Genomic DNA, 10416 nt, shown 5'->3' with positions numbered 1-10416 from the left:
CCTTGGACTAAAAGGACAATGTCTCCTAGTGAAATTTCAGGCATCAGCCAGTCAATAAAGAAAATTTGTGTTTGATTTGCTTCAATTTTCATCTATTTGTTTGTTCTTACCAATGAGGATTTCCCTGGGAGACTACAAAGCCATCATCTAGGAAGAAAGGACTCAACATTTATGGACCATCTACATATATGCAGGTGGTGTGAAGGATGCTTTTTCCAACATACCACACTTACCCTGGCTCTCACCACTCCAGCCACACTGGCCACGTCGCTGCTCCTCCAACATGACACATGCTTTCTGGCCTGGGGCCTTTGCACTGACCAGTCCCTCTGCCTGCAGCACCCTTTCCCCAAAGATCTCCATGGCCCACTTCTTTGTCTTCAGGTATCTGCTCAAATGTCTGCAAGTAGACACACCTTCCCTGACCACCTGCCCTCCACCCATCATGGTTGGTATTCTCACTCCACCAACTCTGCTTTATTAGTTCCCCACATCACTAATCGCCACATGGCATACTTACTTAGTAATTCACTGTCCAGCTGCTCCCGGCCCCAACCACCACCACTAGAAAATCAGTTCTAAACAGGCAGGGATTTTGTGTTTGCTCACTGCTCCTCTCCCTAGCACCTAGAACAATTATCAACACAGAGTAAGTGCTCAATAAAATCTGTTGACTAAATTAAATTCATACGGAATGATGCAAATACCACTCTAATTTTCAGAAAAATAGCGATGTTTAGAAAAATTAAATTGTTCAAGATTCATTAATCCATTAAGCCTTGCACCCAAACCTGAATCTGTGCAGCAAGAAAGACCGAGCTTCCTCACCCCTTCCTCCCTAGGCAAGTTAATCAGAGGGAGTATTCAGGGTCATGCCCTCAGCTCCTCAGTGGCCATCCAACCCCTTCCTGATGGGTAACACTTGCATAGCTTAAGGTAACATCAGTTGCTACAACTGGTAAACCTTCATATATAAGTGGGTTAACTCAGTAAAAGAGTATGATACAGGTATGCTTGGTAGGAACATTCTCCTCCAAGCGGTGAATCAGGGACCCAGGCTCTTTCTAATTTATGGTTCAACCACCTTCAACACATGGCTCTCAAGGTGGTCCTGGAAATCACTTCCATTCTAGCCATGGAATGAGCATGAAGATCACCTAAGGGGGTAGAGGGGAAACACTTCTACTCACATGAGATTGGCCAGCTCTCAGTCACATGGCTACACCCAACTGCAAAGGAGTCTGGGAAATATAGTGTAGCCATGAGCCCAAGAAGAGGAGAAAAGAGGTGTGGTGATAAATAACCAGCCTCAGAGGATCCCTTGTCATCTTCTATTAGTAACCTAGGTTTTAGAGTAGGCCAACCGCTGAATGGAAAGGTACCAGGAAAGTGGTTAACCACCTAGACCTGGAATTCAAGCAATCTTGGGCTCATGTTCCAGGCTCACCATTGACTAGATGCTTAACCTTACTCTAGTTATTTACCTGTCTGAGTCTCAGTTTCCTCAGCTATAAAATAGGGACAGTACTAGCAGCTACCTCATTGGGTTGTGGTGAGGAACAGCTGAGATCATGCCTGTTGGATATGTAGCAGTCCTGACAGGAACTGTTATGAGGGAAAAGATGCTCCAAAAAGGGGTCCCAGCTTCCTCCCCCAGTGCTCTTACATCCCAGCAGGCCAGCGATTCAGAGAGCCACTCTAGGTCTCAAAGCTTAAATGAGACAAGCTTTGTCCCCACTTGACAAGTGACCTGTGAATCCTCTCTGTTGCGTCCTATTGATGGTTTCTGACAAATCCCACAGTATCAGTTTGCATAAGTAAGTTTGAAATGCCCTTTCCATTAACGGAGGAGCTCTGCTATTAACTAATTACACTTTGGCTTTTCCTGTGTAAGCCACCGTGCCAGGGAGAAGAGGCAGAGTGTGAGGTGGCCTCTGGTGTGGCGAGAAGGCTTGTGCAGACTGGGATGGGCAGGGGCTGGGGTGAACGTGGGGGCTGCTCCTTTCTGTACTTTCCTTTCTATAAATCCAGTGATTGGGAGAGAGACCTTTAGAGGAGTGGCTCCCAATTTCCCACAGGAATGTTTTCAAAGGATTTGGGACAACCCCAATTTTCAGAAAACTGCTGATGTTCAGAAAAAGACTAAACGCACTGCTCAAGGTTCCCAGAGAGTACCTGAATCCATTGTGAGGTGGGGTCCTGACAGAAGAGCACTGTTCTCAGAAGCTACAGCCTCCAATGTGGTTCTGACCCCAGAGCCGACATCTGCCAGGTCAGTCCCAGGCCCGACTGGGGAGCAGTGGTCTGCCTACTCCGTCTTCTGCCATGCCTTCCTCCATGCTGGTCAAGAAAAAATTTTAAAAGCCTAGGTTTTAGAGTGAGTCAGATGTGGGTTCAAATCCCAGCTCTGCCACTTACCTCCAGCAAATTATATCCTGACTTGGAGTCTCAGCTTCCTTGTGTGTTAAATGAGAAGACCTATCTCAAGGAGTCACCACAGGATTAACTGTGGAAAAGGACGGCTCAGAGAAGATACCAAGGAAACGTTAGTAGGTAGGTGTTCCTACCCTACTCTCACCCTGAAATCACTCCCTTTTCTGTAAGCCTTGATGTCACCAAGCTAAAAATGCTTTTGAGGGATCGCCCCTCTCCAATGTATTCTTACTGTAACAATAGATGCACTGGGTAGCTGAGGGGTGAGGAGTTTGCCATGCCTTGAATAGTGAGATTTAGACATCTCTGTAACACTGACAGGTGGGCCTGACAGAAATCCATTTAATGGGTTCTGAAGAGCCTCTTGGGGGGCAACTTCAAGTGAGAGAAGGAGTCACAAATTACGAGCTTTATCCAATAGAAAGCTTTTGGCATAGGAAAGGAATCGAGATTTTGAGTTGGGATCACTCAAATCTATTCCTATCCCAGCTGCATAGATCGGCATCTAGTTACTGGAAATAGAAAGTAAATAAATAAAAACAAAAAGAACTGAGCTCCACTTCCATTTAGGATGCCAAAAATTGCTGAAGACTTGCTCCCACCCTAACAATGAGAATGAACCAGGTAAGCTACAATATCACAATTGTTTAAAACCTATCAGAGAGCTTCAGATGCAAAGAAGTGAAATGAACTAAATTTCAGAAAGTGAAGATTCCTTCCTAGCAAGAAGAGAACCATTTTCATCACTAGGAAGGAGCAGAGAAAGATGAATCTGCCATGGATAGGGGTAAGGAGAAACCACCAAACTTTTTTTTAAATTAATTTTGTTTTGTTTTGTTTTTTATTTATTTATTTTTATTTTTTATTTTTTATTTTTTGAGACAGAGTCCCGCTCTGTCGCCCAGACTGGAGTATAGTGGCACAATCTCGGCTCACTGCAACCTCTGCCTCCGGGTTCAAGTGATTCTCTTTCTCAGCCTCCTGAGTAGCTGGGATTACAGGTGCCCGTCACCATGCCCAGCTAATTTTTGTATTTCTAGCAGAGACAGGGTTTTACCATGTTGTCCAGGCTGGTCTCAAACTCCTGACCTCAGGTGATCTGCCTGCCTCGGCCTCCCAAAGTGCTGAGATTATAGACATGAGCCACCGCACGCAGCCCCACCAAACTTTTAATAGAATTGCAGCAGTGAGTGGGTTGGCATGGCAGATTAGGACCCTGGGGAGTGTGTGTCTGCACCAGCCCAAAACCCTCTGCTATTGTTCTTATCCAGTGCACAGGGCCAGTATGCTGTAGAGCTGGGGATGGTAGATTACCCTGAGGTATCCAGGGCCTTCTCCAAGTGCAACGCCGAAGCTGGGGTAGGGCAGGAGATCCAAGAGAAATCCCTCTGAGGCACCCATGGCCTCCACTGAGCTCACTGCCACCATCCTCCAAAGACGCAAGCAGGACCACTGGGTGGAGAACTCTCAAGAGGCAGACATTTGGGGGCAACGCTGGAGGGCAAAGAGAACACCCCAGTGGGAAAAGAATAAAAGCCGGCAGCTACGTTGTAAAGCATAAAGAATTTTCTAGAATCTCACCAGTGTTCAGATCCCAAACTCTGCTGAAGGGAAAGCCATGAGCCTTTCTTCAAATTGTTTGAAGCCAATTGCAAAATAAGTCTAAGAAAAAAAGTGGAATGTTAACAAGGAAAATGTATTTTTTCTTCTTTTTTATGAGATAGTAGCCAAGTACTTTCCAAAATCCACCCATGGATCCAGGAAGCTCAGTGAACCCAAGTAGATAAATACGAGGAAAACCATACCTAGACATCACACACACACACACACAATATGTATATTTCCAACTTCTATAGAAAAAAAAGACTCACTGTTAAAAGCAAAAATAATAATATATTATGGAGTTTATAGCATAAATAGAAGTAGAATACATGAAAACAATAGAATAAAGGGCAAGAAGCAGGTGAATGTAATTATATTGCTGTTTCTTGCATTGCTCATTTATTAGGAATGTATTTGAAAGTAAACCGTGATAATTTAAAATACACAGTCTAATTTCTAAAGAGCAAACACTATAAAAATAATACAAAAAGTATAGCTACAAAGTCAACAGAGAAGACAAAACAGAGTAATAAAACAATACTTGATTTACCCTAAAAGAATACAGGAAAAAAACGAAGCAATGTACAATGAATACATATGACAAATACCAGAATGATAAACTTCAACCCAATCATAAATGTTATTAGAGTAAATGTAAATAGATTAAATACATCAACTGTAAGGCAGAAATTGTCAGATTGAATAGAAAAGCAAGACCTACCTATATGCAATTTAAAAGTAACATGTTAATTATTAATATAAAAACAGAGATAAAAGAAGATAGATTGGGCTGGGCGTGGTGACTCATGCCTGTAATCCCAGAACTTTGGGAGGCTGAGGCAGAACTTTGGGAGGCTGAGGCAGCTGGATCACTTGAGGTGAGGAGTTTGAGACCAGCCTGGCCAAGATGATAAAACCCCATCTCTACTAAAAATACAAAAAATTAGCTGGGCATGGTGGCGTGCACCTGTAGTCTCAGCTACTTGGGAAGTTGAGACAGGAGAATCACTTGAACCCAGCAGGCAGAGGTTGCGGTGAGCTGAGATCGCACCACTACACTCCTGCCTGGGCAACAGAGTGAAACTCTGTCTCAATAAAAAAGAAGAAAAAGGAGACAGAGAAGAAGCAGAAGAAGCAGAAGGAGGAGGAAGAGGAGGAGAAGGAGGAGGAGGAGGAGAAGGAAGAGGAGGAAGAGGAGAAGGAGGAGGAGAAAGATTGATTGAAAGGAAAATATTAGAAAAAGATGTTCCATGCAAACAATAAACATGAGAAAGCTGGTGGCTATATTAAAATCAGACAGTGGATTTTAGGACAACAAATATTACCAGAGATAAGTGAGTATTTTGTCATTTTTTAAAGATCAATTTATGTAGAAGACCTAATAATTATAAATGTATATATACATATATTCATAACAGAGTTTCCAAATTCAAAAAGAAGAAATTGACAGAACTAAAGAGAAAAATAGAGAAATTCACATTCATACTTGGAGACTATAACACCTCTCTCTCTCAGCAAATGATATAACAAACCCCCAAAAAAATCAGTAAGGATATAAAAGGATTGAAATACCACTTTTAACCAATTTGACATTTATAAAACTCTATAGCCAAAATCTGCAAATACTCATTATTTTCAATTGCACCTAAAATATTCGCCAAGACAGATTACATGCTGAGCCACAAAACAAACCTAAAAAAAAAATCAAAGGCTCAAAATCATATCAAAGATCAAAATAATATTCTCTGATTGCAATAGAAATTAGATATCAATTATAATTAGATATCTAGAAAATCTTGTAATATTTCAAAATTTAAGTAACCACTTCTATATAACCCATCAGTCAAAGAAGAAAAAAAAAAGGGAAATTAGAAAATATTTCCAACTGAAGAATAAAAAACATACAACATAAGAAAATTTGTAGGATGCAGATAAATCTGGACTTATAGGAAAATTTAGGGCTTTAAACGTCTATATTAGAAAAAAGGACTAAATCAAAGACCTAAATTTCCACCTTAAGAGGCAAAAAAAGTCAGGCACGATGGCTCATGCCTATAATTCCAGCACCCTGGGAGGCTGAAGAGGGAGAATTGTTTGAGGCCAGGAGTTCAAGACCAGCCTAACCAGCATAGTAAGACCCCATCTCAACTGAAAAATAAAAAATTATCTGGGTGTGATGGCACACACTTTTAGTCCTAGCTACTTGGGAAATTAAGGCAGGAGGATCACTTGAGCTCAGGAGGTAGAGGCTGCAGCGAGCTGTGCTCATGCCCCTGCACTCTAATCTGAGTAACAGAGCAACAACTCAATTCAAAAAAAAAATGAAGCAAGAAAAAAAGAACAAATTCAAGACAACATTAAGTAGAAGAAAAATAATAATAAAATTTAATAGCAGAAATAAATACATCAGAAAATGGACAAACAAAAAAGTCAAAAGTTGGATATTTGAAAAAATTAATAGAACTGATCAATTTTTGGCAAAATCGAGCAAGAGGAAAAAACACAAATCACCAAAAGCAGGAGTAAAAGAAGAGACATCACTGCAAATTTTAAAGATATTCAAAGAATAAGAAGAAGATTTTATAAACAAGTGGATGCCAAAATATCAACAATTTATATAAGATGGAAACATGTCTTGAAAAATAAAATGTACCAGAACTGAAGTAAGAAGAAATAAAAAATCTAAATGGTCCTATGTCTGTTAAGAAATTAAACTCATAATAAACTACCTACCAAGAAAAAAATATCCAGTCTCAGATGGCTTCACCAATAAATTATGAAAATATTTAAGGAAGAATTTATACCAATCTTAGATAAGCACTCTCAAAAGTTAGAAGAGGGAACATGTCACCAGTTGTTATATGACACTCATGTAACTCTGATACCAAAACCTAACAAAGACATTGTGTAAGGAAATGATATCCATTCTCACCCCTTTTATTCAGTATTATACTAGAAGTCATAGCCAGTGCAATAAGGCAAAAAAAAAAAAAAAGACAGAAAGAAATATAACACATGAATACCAGAAAATAATTTAAACCATTGTTATTTGCAGATAATATGATTGCATATGTAGAAAACCTTATGGAATCAATTTAGCAAGACCAAAATTTTAAAAGTAATTTAATTTTTATGCAGTACCAATAAAAAATGGACAATAATTTTTGTATCCCATTTACAATATCATCAAAAAACATTCAACATTTAGAAATAAAAATACTGAAAACTGTACAGGGCATAAAAATATTGCAGAAAAAAATTAAAGGTAAATAAATGTAGAGATATGTCATGCTCATGAAGTGGAAGACAAAATATTGTCAAATATGCATTCTCTCAAAATGAATCTACATATTCAATACCATTAAGATCAAAATTTCACATGCCTTTTTGAAAAATTCACAAGCTGATTCTAACACTCATATGGGCAAAAAATATCAAAAGCAATTTGAAAAAGAATAACAAAGTTGGAGGACTTACACTACGTGATTTTAAGGCTTACCATAAAGTTGTTCACACCAAAGGGAACAAAAGCAGTCTATCCCTACTGATTCTTACCAAAAATATAGATTCATGAGCAAAATAAATGTTTTCATTATTTTAAGCCAAATATGTGGGATAGTTTGTTATTCACCTATAGTTACTGGAACATTGTCAAAAAAAAAATTCTGTGCATCAAAAGACACCCTTAAGAAATTGAATTGGCAATCCACAGACTGGAAACAAATATTTACAATACAAATATCTGACAAAGGACATGTATTCACCATATATAAAGAATGCCTACAAACCAAAAATTTCAAAACCAGCACCATTAAAAAAATAGGAAAAGACTTTTTAAAAATATCACAAGATATACAAAGAGTCAATTAAATATGAAAAGGTGCTCAACATAATCATGAAAGTGCAAATCAAAATCATAATTTCAAAACTACTAGCATAATTAAAATGAAAATCACTGACAATGCCAAATGTTGAAGTCAATACAGAGGACATAAAACCCTCTTATACTGCTTGGTGCAAATATAAAATGGTACAACCACTTTGGAGAACTGTTTTGCTGTTTCCTGTGAAGTTAAATAGACATCTACCGTATGATCCAGCAATTTCACTACTATTTACACATGAGAAATGAAAGCATGCTTCCAAAAAAGACTTGTAAGAGAATGTTTGTAACAGCTTTATTCGTAATAGTCAAAAACTGGAAACTACCCAGCTATGCAAATACAGGAGAACAGAAAAACAAATTGTGGCACATCCATACTATGAAATACAATTTAACAGTATGTATTAAGAATAAACTATTGATTCATGCAACAACTTGGATGCATTTTGAAAACATATTTCCAAGTTAAAGAAGCCAGACATAAAAAAGTATGTATGGTGTGACTCCATTTAGGAGAAGTTAGAGAAAACTAAGATGATAAAAATTAGAAAGTGATTGCCTCTGGGGAACAAAGGAATTGACTCTAAAGGGATATAAAAGAAATTTCTGGGATATTCTATAACTTTTTTGATCACGTGGGCATATACAATCATCAAAATTCATTGAACTAAACACTAAAGATCTGTGCATTGTATTGAATATAAATTATACTCAATTAAAAACTGGAAAGAGCTGGTTTTTTTCTAAGCTCTGTAACTCATTCGTGCTCCAGTAGCCCTGCTGTGGGACCCCCTTTAACAAATGCCTCTAACAAAGACTACTAAGGCCTCCCTGTCCATCCCTCCCGCTGCTTTTCCACAGACCACCAGCCTCCAGTACAGCAGTATATGCGAGCACATGGACACGGAGCAGGGCACCAGGGAGAAGGGCAAGACACATGATGAATAGACAGAGCCCAGTAGCAAGTCCAAGTTTGTTTACATGCGATGCTACTCAGTGCATTCCAGAAGTACTAGTAAACATTGCAGTGGGGCTGAGGTCATGAATTCTGCAGGTAGGAGTAACAAGTCAGTGAAATATGTGACTTCATTCATACCCTTACACCAGTGGGTCAGGTTATATAAGAAACCTGAAAAGGTTTAGAAATTAACTCCAATGAGATGACTCCTTACCGTACGTACTTCATAAGCAGCCATCCTCCCCACCTTACCTACTGCCTCCTCTACCCAACTGACAAGTTCTAAAACTCATTTCCATCATGTCTTGTGTGAATACGCAACATTATTTTCCAAAAGTATATATTCTATAACATTTATAGATTCTGATTATTAAAATACAAGTTCACCTAAATGCATTACTGAGTTCGTTATATATTTACTCACATAGTAAATATTTTAAAAGTAGAACTTCCATTGGAGATGTCATGTCATAATTTCTTTTTTAATTTTTTTTTTTTTTTTTTTTTTGAGATGGAGTCTCCCTCTGTTGCCCAGGCTGGGATGCAGTGGCATGATCCCAGCTCACTGTAGCCTCTCCCTCCCAGGTTCAAGCGATTCTCCTGCCTCAGCCTCGCAAGTATCTGGGACTACACACCACCACACCCGGCTAATTTTTGTATTTTTAGTAGAGATAGGGTTTCATCATGTTAGCCAGGCTGGTCTCGAACTCCTGGCCTCAAGTGATCCACTTGCTTTGGCCTCCCAAAGTTCTGGAATTACAGGCGTGAGCCACCACACCCAGCCAGAGATATCAGAGTTATTTTTAATAAGTAATTTTCAGGGGGTTCCTTATACTTGGACAGATACATGGTGTCTGATAGACCTGGATTCAGATTGTGACTCTGCAGCTTCCTAGTTACGTGACCTTGGGAAAATTACTCAATTTCTTTGACCTTCAGCTTGTCATCTGAAGAAATAGAGATAATGATAGTCCCTACCTATAGCAACATCAAGAGGATTAAATGAAATTAATGAAGGCTTTAACACAGTGTATGACACATAGTATGTGGTCAGTAAATACTAGCATTATTCAATAAAAACTGCAAGGTATACTTAAAAAAAGTCCAAGACCTAAGGACTAAATTCTGCTCCTGTGTCCCCACTTCTCCCCACATGATTTGAACACGTTCTTTAACTCTCTGGACCTCCATTTCCTTATATGCAAGATGAGAAGGTTGAGGCCAGCTGTATCAGTGGCTTCACCACCATTGAGTACCTTTCCTCTGGCATGGAACAAGATGCCCAAGGATGGAAATGTTTATCCCACCATCAACACAATCCAAACTGCAGCAAAATGCCAAAAAACACCAGGGCCAGTGTGACTACAGCTGCCACCCCCTGCCAGGGGCACAGGAAATAAAGAAATGACCCAGGAAAATATCTGGCAAACAGAGATCTTGGACTGTTGAGCTAAGGATAGTCTCTTCCCTCAGGGCTGGCAAGTGAATCAAAAGTTTGTTGGTTGTTTTGTCTTGTTTTGTTTTGTTCAAATCCAAGAAA

At 39.2% G+C, this 10416-nt stretch overlaps 1 long non-coding RNA gene across 1 annotated transcript; it reads right to left on the bottom strand.

The window, feature by feature from the left end:
* Positions 1 to 345: 345 nt before the first annotated feature.
* Positions 346 to 4049, bottom strand: LOC134732495 (uncharacterized). Its single transcript, XR_010115731.1, has 3 exons — positions 4015 to 4049; positions 2176 to 2340; positions 346 to 400 (listed from the first exon to the last, which is right to left on the bottom strand). It is a non-coding gene; the product is annotated as an uncharacterized lncRNA (long non-coding RNA).
* Positions 4050 to 10416: the final 6367 nt, after the last annotated feature.

The sequence above is a fragment of the Symphalangus syndactylus genome, chromosome 14, assembly GCF_028878055.3.
Source record: "Symphalangus syndactylus isolate Jambi chromosome 14, NHGRI_mSymSyn1-v2.1_pri, whole genome shotgun sequence".
In the NCBI taxonomy this organism is placed as follows: domain Eukaryota; kingdom Metazoa; phylum Chordata; class Mammalia; order Primates; family Hylobatidae; genus Symphalangus; species Symphalangus syndactylus.
The sequence above is the reverse complement of the archived record's forward strand: the minus strand, read 5'-3'. Positions and strand labels throughout refer to the sequence as shown.